The following is a 15,789-nucleotide window of genomic DNA, read 5'->3' on the forward strand; positions in this document are numbered from 1 at the left end:
GTTCATGTATGTTAACTTTCAGGTCATCTATATTCGCTAGCATACTTCTAAAAGATGATTTAGAAATATATGTATTTATATTTCATTTAAAAGTTTTTTTCTTATTGTATAAACTGACTAAAAATATTGATTGGACATATAAAGATTTGAATTCTATCAAATTCTCTTTACATGTATATGTGTGAGTATGTATGTGTATGTGTGTATATATGTATATACACACACCGATCAGGCATAACATTTTGACCACCTTCCTAATATTGTGTTGGTCCGACTTTTTCTGCCAGAACAGCCCTGACCCGTCGAGGCATGGACTCCTCTGGACCCCTGAAGGTGTGCTGTCGTATCTGACACCAATATGTGAGCAGCAGATCCTTTAAGTCCTGTAAGTTGTGAGGTGGAGCCTCCATGGATCGGACTTGTTTGTTCAGCACATCCCACAGATGCTCCGTTGGATTGAGATCTGGGGAATTTGGAGGCCAAGTCAACACCTCAAACTCGTTGTTGTGCTCCTCAAACCATTCCTGAACCATTTTTGCTTTGTGTCAGGAGCATTATCCTGCTGAAAGAGCCACAGCCACCAGGGAATACCGTTTCCATGAAAGGGTGTACATGGTTTGCAACAAAGCTTAGGTAGGTGGTACGTGTCAAAGTAACATCCACATGGATGGCAGGACCCAAGGTTTCCCAGCAGAGCATTGCCCAAAGCATCACACTGCCTCCGCCGGCTCGCCTTCTTCCCATAGTGCATCCTGGTGCCATGTGTTCCCCAGGTAAGCGATGCACACGCACCCGGCCATCCACGTGATTCATCAGACCAGGCCACCTTCTTCCATTGCTCCGTGGTCCAGTTCTGATGCTCACGTGTCCACTGTTGGCTCTTTCGGCGGTGGAGAGGGGTCAGCATGGGCACCCTGACTGGTCTGCAGCTATGCAAACTGCGATGCACTGTGTATTCTGACACCTTTCTATCAGAACCAGCATTAACTTCTTGAGCAACTTGAGTTACAGTAGCTCATCTGTTGGATCGGACCACACGGACCAGCCTTCGCTCCCCACATGCATCACTGAGCCTTGTCCACCCATGACCCTGTCGCCGGTTCACCACTGTTCCTTCCTTGGAGCACTTTTGATAGATACTGACCACTGCAGACCGGGAACACCCCACAAGAGCTGCAGTTTTGGAGATGCTCTGACCCATTTGGCCCTTGTCAAACTCACTCAAATCCTTACGCTTGAACATTTTTCCTGCTTCTAACACATCAACTTTGAGAACAAAATGTTCACTTGCTGCCTGATATATCCACCCACTAACAGGTGCCGTGATGAAGAGATGATCAGTGTTATTCACTTCACCTGTCAGTGTATATTTAATTTTATATATCACTGAAATCTGAATATAATGTTTCTTTGCACAGACAATATTTACATTTTTGTATGACCAAATTCAGCTTTTGCGCTGGCAATTAGGAAATTTTTGCTACTGTACCTTTAAGTCATCCATATGTACATATCTTTGTTTAACTTATCTCTTTGTATGTGAAATGAGTATCAACATTGAGTATTGACATTTAAACATGGCCACCAATTGTCATGCCGTCTGATCAAGCTCATGTTTGCAGTTTAGTTTCAATAAATATTTTGGGTGGACTGGGAAGTAACTTTTCAGTCCTGTTTTCCATGTGTCAGTATCTCAGTCCCACCCTCCCTGCGGGAGCAGAGTACAATAGGGTGAAAGTCAGCAAAGATATTATTCTGCCTGAGCTGAATAATTCACTAACACAAAACTATTTATCCACACAAGTCCTCTGGAAACACACAGGAGCAAGGCCAGATATACAGTACACACTACAGGCTACAGACGTCCTTCATGGATGACTCGAGGGAGGGACATTCATTTATATTTTATCACGTCAAACGCTTTCGTCCGTGACTGACGTGTCTCCGGCTAAATCTGTGTGGTTCGTTTCATCTGTGCTGCGTTTCACATTTCTGGAAGCACTTAAAAGTCTTTTACCCCCAGAGACACTAGATGGCAGCCCAAGACATCAAAAGCAGCGTTTTTTTTTTATGTAAATGCAACTCTCACAAGCCATTTGAATATGTAATTCTGATACTGTATGTGAACACTTTTATAATTCTACAGCATGAAAAAAATGAAAAGCATTACATATAACCATAAACTAAAGCAATAAGACGAGGCTGAAAACATTCATATTCACACCTCAATCAGAGCAAAATCAAACTGCTATTGGCATGAAGTGTTATAGATAGTGGCATTTTAGCACCAATTTTGTATTATTTATTCATAATATGTTTATTTTTATAGCTTTATATTAAACTTTAACATGGGCATTGTATATGCCATTCCAAGCATACGTAATATGCTATACTAAATTGATTATTGTATGTAAGCAGTTTTCTTTTCAGCCTTACTTTCTCTCTCTCTCTTCTCTCAGGTGTCTGCTGCTCCTCTGACAGTCGACCTTTTCTCCCCGAGTCTCTGCTGTAATCTGTCTCTCTGAGAGGCAGCAGTTGTGCCAGATAGCTTTATTTCTGCAGTCTGAAGCAGCAAATGGATTACACATTCAATTAACACACAAGCCCTCCTGCGCTCGCATCCTCACGGCCAATTTACACCGCAACAATACAGCACGTCTTAACAACAACATTATTCATTTACAGCAGCAGTTGTCAACCTTTCATGACCTGGGGTCCCTCACACTGACAAACAAATATATATATATATATATATATATATATATATATATATATATACACAGGTGCTTATATTCTTTTTAATTATAATATTCTAATTAATAACATAATTTAGAAATACAGGTTTTTTTCATCAATCTGCCCACAGACCCCCTTGCAGTACCTTCATGTGCCCCTAGGGGTCTGTAAACCTCCTGTTAAAAACTTTGGCTTTACAGGATGAAATTAAGTTTGTGACTAATAACTCTGAACTGCAAAAGTGTGACAAAATCACACCTGTTCACTCCGAGCCTGCAGCAAACAGGCAGAGGTGTGTAGTAATATCTCCTGAGCGACAGAAAATCTGGAACACGGCTGTGCTTGGAATAAAACCGCAGCTTAGTGCGTACTGCATACTGCTTACTATTTTTAGTATGTGAAACAGTAATACAGTATGCATTAGCTATGGAAAATATTTTAAACTGTTGTTACATGACACAACATTGACTGTTACATCTTAGAAATAAATATTGCATTTGCATAAAAGGTGCAATTATTTTAAGTTGTAGTTAATTTTATATAAAATGTCTTAACTTTTGGCAGCCTGATCAAATAATCACTCAAATAGAAAAAAATTAAAATGTTAAATTCCAACATTCTAAATATTCTAAATAATTCTCTAAATTCTAAATATTACACTAAAAAAAGATAATGTTGAAACAATTTTCACTCCGAAATTGCTAGTAAATTTCACAAATAATTACAAAGAAATGGCAAGTAACACAGTGAATTAAACATGAAATTTTGAATTATTTACAACTGCATTTTAATAGTGTATTGTAAGTCATTTGTCACACTGGAAATGGGGTATTGTATCCCGTGCAGTGTGCGTGTATACTGCACATATAGCAATGTAGTAGGCCATCCGTAATTTCCATGCATATAGAACATTTACACAATATACTGTACTGTGCATATTGCTAAAATAGCAAGAGTTGTATTCTAGAATGCTTTTCCAATGTCGCTCGTTGCCTAAGGTGCATGTGTTTCAGTGCTATTGGTTGATTTATACAGAGCCGTCACTGCCTTCTGGCTCTTCTACTAACAGTCGGCATGTCGATTCCAGTCCACTGAAGGTTGAACTCAAACACAACTCCAGAGCGAAGGCTTTGGCACAGTCTGATGGCACTGCATCTTCCAGGTGGAAGGCATTTGAGTGAGCGCATTTCATGCAACATTAAAGAGACTGCAATCAGTCCAAAGTGCTCAAAGTTCCTTCTGGATCTAACAGAGGTTTGAAGGAAAAGTTCTCCCTGAAATCAATGTTCTGTCATCATTTTCTCCTCATGCCCTTCCGGATTTGACTATCATAGTCATAGTCAAATTATAGATTATAGCTGAAAATTTAGTAAATTGAGAATCACGATTTTCTGTTTAAAATAGAGATCATAATTCTCCCATGATTCTGAACAACTAAATAAAATAGCATTTAATTTACTAGAGGTTCTGACAACATGTTAATTGCTGCAGTCTATTTAAAATACATAAAACTTTTTTTTTAAATGGTTTGAGTGAATGATTAAATGACTCATTCATCAAGACTTCACCTGCTTCAGCAGTTTTTGTGAATCTCTTCAACAAATGATTCAATGACTCATAAAGATTTTACTTGCTTAAGCGTTTTTTGCAAATCTCTTTAATGAATGATTCAATGACTCACTCATAAAGACTTCAGTTGCTTCAGCGGTTCTTGCGCATCTCTGGAATTAATGATTCAATGACTCACTCATAAAGACTTCGGTTGCTTCAGCCTTTTTTTGTGAATCTCTTGAATGAATAATTCAATAAAAAAATAACAGTCATTTGTCGCCACCTACTGGTGTAATGATGTAATTGGTACAATTGTTATTTGAAGTGTCAAGTTACTTTCAAAAGATGATTTACTGTATTTTGATCGCTACTGTAGACATCAGTGTTTATATCTGTTTATAAACTTTTATCCCATTCTGTAATCATTTGAATTATTGTAAGACAGAAATAATGATACTGTGTGGTTGAAAATACTTTTTCATACCGATACATGACAACGGCTTTCTCTGTATCAGCGGCAGCACAAACGCAGGTCTGAATGTTCGCTGTGATCATACTTGTTAAATGATTAATAGACATAGAGCCGAATCATTGTCATTTAGGAGTAAGATCTCATGGGAGTTTGAATCGAGATTGCAATCTTTTTAACAATTAATTGCACAATAATTTTGTTGGAAGACCTGTCCCTTTAAGTGTGCATTACATTATTAGAAGGTTAGTTAGTTGCTGCTTCTGGTGTATATGGAGGACATGCATCAGACTGTTCAGTATGCATCGTTCACATGCCTGTATCTATTTTTGACTATCCTTCACTCGCCTAAAGGTTATATGACTCCACAAAACAGGCTAGAGTTCTTGTCAGCTGTAGGACCCGTTTCATTATTTCCTCGCTAATTGTGCTGTTCTGTTCTGTCTCGGTTCTCACATCTTTTTTTCTCCCTCAAATCTTGATGGAAAGTTCTTAATCTCAGTAAGGGCACTGCAGTGTCATTGTGCATTCTGTTCACAATTCACAGAGGGAAGCTCGCTTTGGTGTAGACTAGTGAAGTTCGATAGTATGAAATGGAAATGCTATATCATTAAAATATATATGTTATACTCTTCATATTTGTCTGTTGGATGAATATGTATTAATGTCAAACATTCATTATTACACATATTTGCATGCAAACACACAGCAGCCATTCAAATCACACTAGACACTGCAAAGGAATGCCATGGCAACAGCCTAGAACAGCCTAACAACCACATAGAAACCCTGTCAACGACCCAGCTCACCTTAGCAACCATATAACAACACCCTGACAATTACTCACAACACACTAACAACCACAAAGAAACCCTGCAACCAACTGCATAGCAACATCTTGGTAACTATTTAGAACACTGTAGCATCTGCATAGCAACAGGGTAAAATCACTAAGAACATTTTTGCATCCACAGAGTAGCATGTTATCAATCACCCAGCTCACCATAGCAACCATATAACAACACCCTGACAACTACACACAACACACTAGCAACTGCAGAGGAATTCCACGGAAACCACCTAAAACATTATTACAACCACATAGAAACCTCGGCAATGACCCACAACTGCATAGCAACATCTTGGCAACCACCTAGAACACTGTTGCTACATGCTAAAACCGCTAAGAACATTTTTGCAACTGCATAGCAACTCCCTAGCAACAACCCCGCTCACCTTAGCAACCATATAACAACACCTGGACAATTACACACTAACAACTACAAAGAAACCCTGGCAACCAACTGCATAGCAACATCTTGGTAACCACTTAGAACACTGTAGCAACTGCATAGCAACAGGGTAAAATCACTAAAAACATTTTTGCATCCACATAGTAGCATGTTATCAATCACCCAGTTCACCATAGCAACCATATAACAACACCCTGACAACTACACACAACACACTAGCAACTGCAGAGGAATTCCACGGAAACCACCTAAAACATTATTACAACCACATAGAAACCTCGGCAATGACCCACAACTGCATAGCAACATCTTGGCAACCACCTAGAACACTGTTGCTACATGCTAAAACTGCTAAGAACATTTTTGCAACTGCATAGCAACTCCCTAGCAACAACCCAGCTCACCTTAGCAACCATATAACAACACCTGGACAATTACACACAACACACTAACAACCACAAAGAAACCCTGGCAACCAACTGCATAGCAACATCTTGGTAACCACTTAGAACACTGTAGCAACTGCAAAGCAACAGGGTAAAATCACTAAGAACATTTTTGCATCCACAAAGTAGCATGTTATCAATCACCCAGCTCACCATAGCAACCATATAACAACACCCTGACAACTACACACAACACACTAGCAACTGCAGAGGAATTCCATGGAAACCACCTAAAACATTATTGCAACCACATAGAAACCTCGGCAATGACCCACAACTGCATAGCAACATCTTGGCAACCACCTAGAACACTGTTGCTACATGCTAAAACCGCTAAGAACATTTTTGCAACTGCACAGCAACTCCCTAGCAACAACCTAGCTCACCTTAGCAACCATATAACAACACCCTGACAACCACCCACAACACACTAGCAGCTGTAGGGAAATGCTAGGGCAGCAACCTGGAACACCCTAACAACCACATTGAAACCCTCGCAACCACATAGCAACTGCATAGCAACATCTTGGTAACCACCTAGAACAATGTAGTAACTGCATAGCAACAAATAAAAGCAACAATAAAACTGTTAAAACATTGTTGCAACCACATAACAACACCCTGACAACCACTCGCAATACACTAGCAAATGCAGAGGAATGCCATGGCAACCACCTAGAACACCCTGGCAACCAACAACAACCACATACTGTAGTTATCTATCTATTTGTCTATAGTTTATTATCTATATTTTCTTCTTTGAATAAATGACTGTGTAATCATCTGTTCTGGCCATATTATATGTAGAAATGGAAAATTATCATCCCATAATAAGACGTATATGTCGTCTCATTTGTGCTGTCAGCGTTGTGATCACATTTCATGACAGGAATGAGAAGGAGCCTCCATCAATAATCGTTCACGTCGTTGTGTTTTCTCAAGCGTCATTACCCATCACTGTACATGTAAATATGACAGCGGCTGCAGTGCATCTTGGGTGCACAGCAGAGCTCCAATGAGATGTTTCCCTGTTAATGAGAATCCTTGTTGGTTCGTCGACTCACTGCTCTGGCTTTGGTGGCGACGCACGTTAGGACAGAGATAGAACCGCATGTATCCTTTATGACTTCGGTGACTTTCACAGTAAACTTGATTTATGTGTGTTGTAAAATTACTTTAGGACAAACGTCTGTCATTCAAGCTCTTCTACGTGATTCTGGTGCCCCACACCTTTAAGAGGTCATCTCATAGAAACTGGATTTCTCTTGTTCTTGTAATAAAAATGTTGGCATACTTTGACATTCACAGCACAGAGGTCCACCTAGAGCATTTATAAAAACTAAACCGGAAAAAATTCTCATTGAAAACTGTGTGTGTTACTATTTCACTAACTACATTTACATATTAACACTTATTCAGCAATTTAATTTGATGTAAGAGCCAATTCAGTACTGGTCAAAAAATGTAATATATATTAATATATATTAATTTAGATTACAGATTTGTTCTTTATTTAAAATAAATTAAATAAATAAATGTTTATTTATTAATAAAAATATTTTTTAATATATTTGAGTAAGTATTTAGTATATCCTACATTGATTCATTGATTCATTGATTAAAATGTATTCATGTTTTTTTCATATTAATGTATTTTTAAATCTAGTTTCTATAGCCAGTAGCAAAAACAACCTGTTTAATTTTTAATTGAATTGTATTTGTTTCCTTATTTGTTTCTTTGTTTTTTATTTAAAATATTTTTTGATTCAAATAAGTATTTAGTACATCCTACAATTTATTTATTGTTTGATTGATTATATAATATATATCATTTAATTATTGTATATCATACATAATTAGTATTTATGAATTATATATAATTGAATTGAATTTTATTTTTATTTATTATTATTTATTTTATATTTTATATTTATAAAAATATTTTTATTATTTTTAAATTTTATTTATTTTATTGTTTTGTTTCTTTATTTTTTATTTAAAATAAATGTAAAAAATAAATTTAAAAATATATATTTTTCTATTTATTTGAATAAGTATTTAGTATATCCTACAATTGATAGATTGATTGATTAAAATGTATTCATGTTTTTTTTATAGTATTTATTTTATATATTTCATATATTTCATGTATTTTTGAATCTTGTCTCTTAAGCCAATAGCAAAAACAACCTGTTTAATTTTTAGGATGAGAATTAGACAATAGAAAATATTAATGTGAAATCAAATCATACATACTTTTGCTACAAGAAACCTTGACTAACATTTTAAGAAGAATTTAGGAATTTAAGTAATGCTACAAAAGAGCAGAGTATGTTATTGAGTCGATGCCTTATTTTTATGAGAAGTATGTGTGAGATTTACATTCGCATTTGGCAAAGTGACTTGCGTTGGATTCAAGGTATACAGTTTATCAGTTCATGCGTTATACTCTACTGTAGGAGCTGCAGGAGTGGTTACGGCTAGATCGTGCGTTTGATGGAGTCAGACACGGATCTAGGTGGGCTCAGACTCACTGCATCACCCAGCGGACTCCTCTGTCCTGGAGGCAGAAAGACTCGCGGTTAGCCGCTCTGACATGAATGACAGTACAGAGGAGAACGCTGTCAGCTCAGATTTAGACGGGCTGCTTTACACGCTCTGATCTGAGACAGACACTGTTTTTGCGCCCATTAACCCTGAAATGAAATCAGCGTCAAGTAAATCACCGCTCCTCCTCTAACTTCTGCCTTTCAGGATGGAGACGGCTGAAGGTTGAGCTCTCCTGCCAGAGGAGGGAGAAATTACCAACTCAAAACTGAAAGACTGAAACACTCTCAGTCAGTGAAATCAATGTTTTTACTCCAGTGCCCCTCATGTAGTCCAGGACAACATTCAGAGACATTTCTGCTGTCCTTCTGCTGTAAACTTTATTCATCACCAGATACTAGGAGTGTCAGTCGATTTTAATAATAAATAATTATTTGAAAATAAGTTGTTATTTAAAAATATTTAAAAAAATAATATTAAATTCTTCAGTAGAACAAGTTGTTGAGAGGGCAGAGGTTTTTATTTATCTATTTATTTATATATTATAGGATATAGGTGTGTATATATATATATATATATATATATATATATATATATATATATATATACTATTTAGTATAGTAATTGTTAGTAATTTAGTAATTGTTATATAATTATAAATATAGTATATAATAAATAATTAATATTTATAAATAACATTTTAATTTGTTTCTTACGGAAGAGGATTAGGGCCAAGCAATAATAAAAAAATAAAACCATCTCGAGATTAAAGTTGTTAAATTTCGAGAAAAAAATTTGAGATAAAATGTTGAGAATAAAGTCATTAAATTATGAGAATAAAGTCATTAAATTATGAGAACAAATTCGTAATTTAACGAATTTGTTCTCGTAATTTAACAATTTTTTTCGCATAATTTAATGACTTTATTCTCAACATTTTATCCCAACTTTTTTCTCGAAATTTAACGACATTTTTCTTATAATTTAACAAATTTGTTCTTGTAATTTAATGACTTTTTTCTCGAAATTTAACGACATTTTTCTTATAATTTAACGAATTTGTTCTTGTAATTTAACGACTTTTTTCTCATAATTTAATGACTTTATTCTCAACATTTTATCTCGACTTTTTTTCTCGAAATTTAACGAGTTTTTTCTCGAAATTTAACAACTTTAATCTCGAGATGGTTTTATTTTTTTTATTATTGCTTGGCCCTAATCCTCTTCCGTAGTTTCTTTATTTTTTATAATGTAAAAAAATAAATGTTTATCTATTCATTTAAAATTTATAATAATAATAATATAGGATATACTAATTATGTATTTAGTATATCTTATAATATTTATTTATTTATTCATTCATTCATTCACTCATATGAATAATGTAAATATACATATCTAATTACTAAATATCTAATAAATAGTTTTTATTTTTTTATTTAATATAAAATTATATAATTAAATAAATATTGTATATAAAACATAATTAGTATTTATAAATTACATATAATTGAATTTGTTTAATTTTATATTGTATTTATTATTATTTATTTTATATTTTTATTTATACAAGTATTTATACTTTAATTTTTTTTAACCACAAGGCAATCCATTAACAATCACCAGAGAATAAGGTTCTTGATAAGAAGAGGATTGTTTGCTGAACCTGAAATGCTGCAAATATCCATTTATGTTTTTTTTTTATTTTGAAACTGTACATTAAATTGCATCTTAGATTGAAACAGGATATTGTTAATGGCACAACCTTTTTTTTTTTTCTTTTAACATGCGCCAGAATCATTCACAATAAGACCATAGATGTCAATTTAGATTTCATGTCGACTTCAATCTCCAAAGAATCATGTAGCCAACTCAAACATCCTATAATATAAACATAAAAGTATTAATAATATTCAAAGTATATAATGTAAATATAAAAGGGTTAATAAAATTGTTAATAATATATAAGTGTTGCACAGAACCATTGAAGAACTGGACTAAATATCAGCTAAATGTCAAATAAATCATTTTATAGTTATTAAGTTTATTTTCACTTCCAAAAACATCTGGATTTATTCAGGTCTCACTTGGTCTAATAGCATAAAATCTCCTTCTTCTCTGTCCTGAGGACTGATTTGAGAATACGAGTCAGTGTGATCTCTGACAGACATCAGATGATGATCATGACGGCGGTTGTTCCTCGTTAGCCGGAGGCGACGTGCGTCATGATTTCTGTAGTCCTGACCCGTATGACGGCATCACCTGTTCCGCAGAAAACGGGACAGAAAAGGGCAGCGCTGTCAGAGGAAATGTTCTACATCCATCCCACCATAAACGTGTGTGTGTGTGTGTGTGTGTTTAATGATCAAACGTGAAGGAGACATGAGAATGGATTAACAGACAGATGTTTTGTAATGGCATATTACTTTACTGTATGCCACAATGAGCTCAACCTGAACTCCCAGATCCAGTGTGATGAATGATATAAACCACAATTTTATTTTCACAAGGTTATTTTGCATTTTTTAATTCAGTTTTGTGTGAAAATAACGGTATATATTTTCAAATGAGGAGTAAAAAACATGTTTGAAATCACAGTAGATCGTTCATCATACTAGAAACGGCTGGTCAAGTTGAGTGAGCATTGCATTCTGGGAAACAGTATTCAACACGTTAAATACTGCACATTTGGACATGCAGTAAAGAGAGAATATTAACATTCTGTGAACAGCAGGGTTATTATAACTTAAACTAAAACCATGATTAAAAAATGTTACTTGAAATGAAATAAAATAAAATCAATAATAATACTTTTTTTTTTTTTAGCTAGTTGCTAAGGCAACTTTTCTCATTTTTATTTAATCTTGATGCACTTAAATAACTAAACCTGAAAGAAAAATGAATAAAAATTATCTTATGAGGCCCAAACCTGCGAAAACAAACAAACAATCAAATAATAAGAAAATATGACTTTATGGAACAAATATAATTCATTTGTAATTAAATTGAATCCTGAATGTAAAATAAAATATACAATATAAACACAAAAATAAATAAATACAATTAAATTAAATGTGAAGTATTAAAAGAAATTCTAAAAATAAATACAGAAAATGATAAATTAGGGAAAAAGTGATACAGAAGTAGAAATTAATGAAATAATTAAAAAATAATTATATTTGTTTTATCAAGGCAGTTATTTATTTGTTTTCCTATTATTCCATCCATCCATTTTATTTATTTATAACTTCAGGTTTGGGCCTCCACATAAAATAATAAAATTAAATAAAATTAAAAAAAATTAAATAAATTTTAAAAATAAATACAGAAAATGATAAATGAGGGAAAAAGTGATACAGAAGTAGAAATTAATGAAATAATTAAAAAGTATTTATATTTGTTTTATCAAGGCAGTTATTTATTTGTTTTCCTATTATTCCATCCATCCATTTTATTCATTTACAACTTCTTCAGGTTTGGGCCTCCATACTAAATATAGGAATATTTAAAAAATAAATAAAATAAATAAAATAAAATAAAAAATAATGAAAATAATGAAAATGGAAAATATAAAAATAAAAATCGTATATCTCAATGATACTAAAATATCAGTGGTGCACTGCAGAAATAGCAAGAGTTGTCCAGCAGTACACTATTACGAACACAAGCAGAGAAATAAATGCGAGAGAGGAGAAACATGAAGTGTGCAAACTAAGCAGTAGTTTGAGTGTTATTGCACGAAATCTCTATGTTTCTGTCAGGCATCTAGTGTTCTCCCTGCGAGTTTGTTTTTAAGAACAGCCCCGCTGAGAGAACATGAAAATGTGTGCGGTCCATTAGCATTCCCTCAGCGTGACGGCGGCGAGGCCCGTCCAGACCCGCTCTCAGCTTGACTGACAGCTAATACGTTTCGCTTTCGTCCATTCTAGCTTTGATTCAAATCTCTCCGGACTGTTTTCATTTCTAAGAGGGTAAATAACCAGAGATAAGTTAGGCAACATGGCAGTACATTTGGCTGGGGATTCGAACGCTGCAGCTTTAGCACCTCAAAGCCATGTATGGCTTTATTGTGTCCCTCCATCCCTCCAACAGCACTTGACAATAACGTTACAGGAGGTTATGATAGAGCGCCTTATGATAAAGAACATTGTGTCCATATCACGCTGAATATAAAGCGTATTTTGCCTTCAAAACAGCTTCAGTCATTCATGAAATCCTGTTGTGAAGTACATGCAGTGGGATATTGCACCATTCTTCAAGTAGAATAGCCTGTGGCTCTTTTAGAGATGAAGGAGGCTGAAATCTAGAATCTTTCAAAACCTGTGCTTCTTATTGTCAGACAATATAGTAGATGGATTTTGTCCATGTGCATAACAATTAAGGTGCCCCTAATATGGATTTTTGAAAATTACCTTTCAGTGTGTAATGTAGCTCTATGTGAACAGTCTGCAAAGTCTGCGAAAGAGTCGACTCTGAACCGCTTAAAGGTGCCCTCGAATGAAAAATTGAATTTATCTTGGCATAGTTAAATAACAAGAGTTCAGTACATGGAAATGACATACAGTGAGTCTCAAACTCCATTGTTTCCTCCTTCTTGAGTAAATCTCATTTGTTTAAAAGACCTCAGAAGAACAGGCGAATCTCAACATAACACCGACTGTTACGTAACAGTCGGGGTGTACGCCCCCAATATTTGCATATGCCAGCCCATGTTCCCAACATTATGAAAGGCATTAGACAAGGGCAGCCAGTAACATCTGGATCTGCACAGGTGAATCATGGTAAGCAAGAACAACAGCGAAAAATGGCAGATGGAGCGATAATAACTGACATGATCCATGATATCATGATACTTTTAGTGATATTTGTAAATTGTCTTTCTAAATGTTTCGTTAGCATGTTGCTAATGTACTGTTAAATGTGGTTAAAGTTACCATCGTTTCTTACTGTATTCACGGAGACAAGACCCGTCGCTATTTTCATTATTAAACACTTGCAGTCTGTATAATTCATAAACACAACTTCATTCTTTATAAATCTCTCCAACAGTGTAGCATTAGCCGTTAGCCACGGAGCACAGCCTCAAATTCATTCAGAATCAAATGTAAACAATATAACAGTATACAATACTCACATAATCCGACGCATGCATGCCGCATGCATGACGAACACTTTGTAAAGATCCATTTGAGGGATATATTAGCTGTGTAAACTTTGTTTATGCACTGTTTAAGGCAAGTGCGAGCTCCGTGGGCGTGGAGCACAAGAATTAAAGGGCCAGCAGCCCTGAATCGGCTCATTTATAATGATGCCCCAAAATAGGCAGTTAAAAAAATGAATTAAAAAAAATCTATGGGGTATTTTGAGCTGAAACTTCACAGACACATTCAGGGGACACCTTAGACTTATATTACATATTTTAAAAAAAAGTTCTAGGGCACCTTTAAACGAGTCGTTTGTAATTCCAATCTCATTTCCGTGAAGTTCACACGTCACATTTGCATAATACCGCCTACATTATGCATGAAAACTTGAACCGCTCTCAAACGACCTTGTGCCGCGACAGAAGAAAAGTTGTAAGGGGCCGTTCACTCAGAATGCATTTTTCTATTTTAATGTGCTACTTTTCCATTGTTTTTCTATGTAAACGCGTTAGACGGCGTGTATGACCGTTACGCTCGCGTCTCACGCCTTTTGCAGCACCTCACACGAGTGCTGCAAAATGCACTTGACGCCTTGTCAAGTTAAAAGAATTTCAACTTTTACACACAGCGCCGCTCATCAATGTCAGTTTGAAATTCAGTGGACCAATCAGAAGAACTTGGAGGTGGGGCAAGCGTTGTGCGCTTCAGTTTACAGTAGCAAGTTGCAAGGAACCATGGTGACCGGAAGAACCGGCGGAACAGACTGGCTGACGGACCAGGACGACATCACAAGCCTGGAAGTCTGGTGCTGAGCTGCTGGCTCGAGGGACGGAGGCGGCGACGGGGGCTCGGATGACCGGGGCAATGATGGGCCGAGCGAGGATGACGGGGAGCCCGAAGGAAGGTGACACCATAGGCATGTAGGTGCAGACGGAACTCTGGAAGTACGTGGCAGAAGCTGGGCGTTGACCACCAGAGGCCGACCTGGAGTTACGAGGGAGCCTGGCGGAGTCTCAGGGCAGACGGGCCGCAGAGGTGATGAGGGAGCGATGAGCCGAGGCGATTGTGACAGGCTGACAGGCCGAGGTGAAGACATGGGCCCGGAGGCCCGAGGTGCAGCTGGGGACTTGGCCTCAAGCCAAGCTGGTGGAGGTGAAGCCCGAGGTGAGGAAGATGAGCCGCATGGAGTGAGCGGTGGTGGCAGAGCTGAGGAGCTGGACAACACCAGTGGCGTGGACGAATCCAGGGGACTGGCCGTAAGCAGCAATATATATACAGCACCTTTTAAAAAATGGTTGTCAATAGAAAAAGATGCTTTTTGCAGCCAGATGGTGTAGTTACTAGTCAAAACTTGACCCTTATGTTACACCTGTAGCAATGCAGTTACATTTTGGTACACTGCCATTGCCCTTTGCACATAATTAGCATAGTTTCGCATAGATTTGTACACAGAATTACCAAATAATTTTGCAGTTTGTGAGACCGATGCACCTGCGGCGTCACAGTCTGGCCTCGTTGTGTCTGTTATTTGTCTAATGTTTGCTTTGTAAATGCAAATATCACAGCACTAATTGTCAGATATCCTTTCTAGCTGACAGGTTCTGCTAATTGGCAATCAACCTCATGTGACTGTTCTTTTGCAG

General features: G+C 36.3%; 1 protein-coding gene and 1 long non-coding RNA gene across 4 annotated transcripts in view; one reads left to right on the forward strand and one right to left on the reverse strand.

Annotated features, from left to right (window-relative positions):
* The window catches only part of LOC125244344 (paired mesoderm homeobox protein 2), a 3,968-nt gene extending 3,828 nt beyond the window's left edge, over nt 1-140 (reverse strand). Inside the window, exon 1 of the mRNA XM_048154425.1 lies at nt 1-140. This exon is cut by the window's left edge and continues 851 nt beyond it. The gene's annotated coding sequence lies outside the window, so the exon portion shown is untranslated.
* Nucleotides 1-15,789, forward strand: part of LOC125244345 — a 154,702-nt gene that overhangs the window by 44,834 nt on the left and 94,079 nt on the right. The window lies entirely within an intron of this gene.

This window comes from Megalobrama amblycephala, linkage group LG14 (genome assembly GCF_018812025.1).
Source record: "Megalobrama amblycephala isolate DHTTF-2021 linkage group LG14, ASM1881202v1, whole genome shotgun sequence".
Classification (NCBI taxonomy): domain Eukaryota; kingdom Metazoa; phylum Chordata; class Actinopteri; order Cypriniformes; family Xenocyprididae; genus Megalobrama; species Megalobrama amblycephala.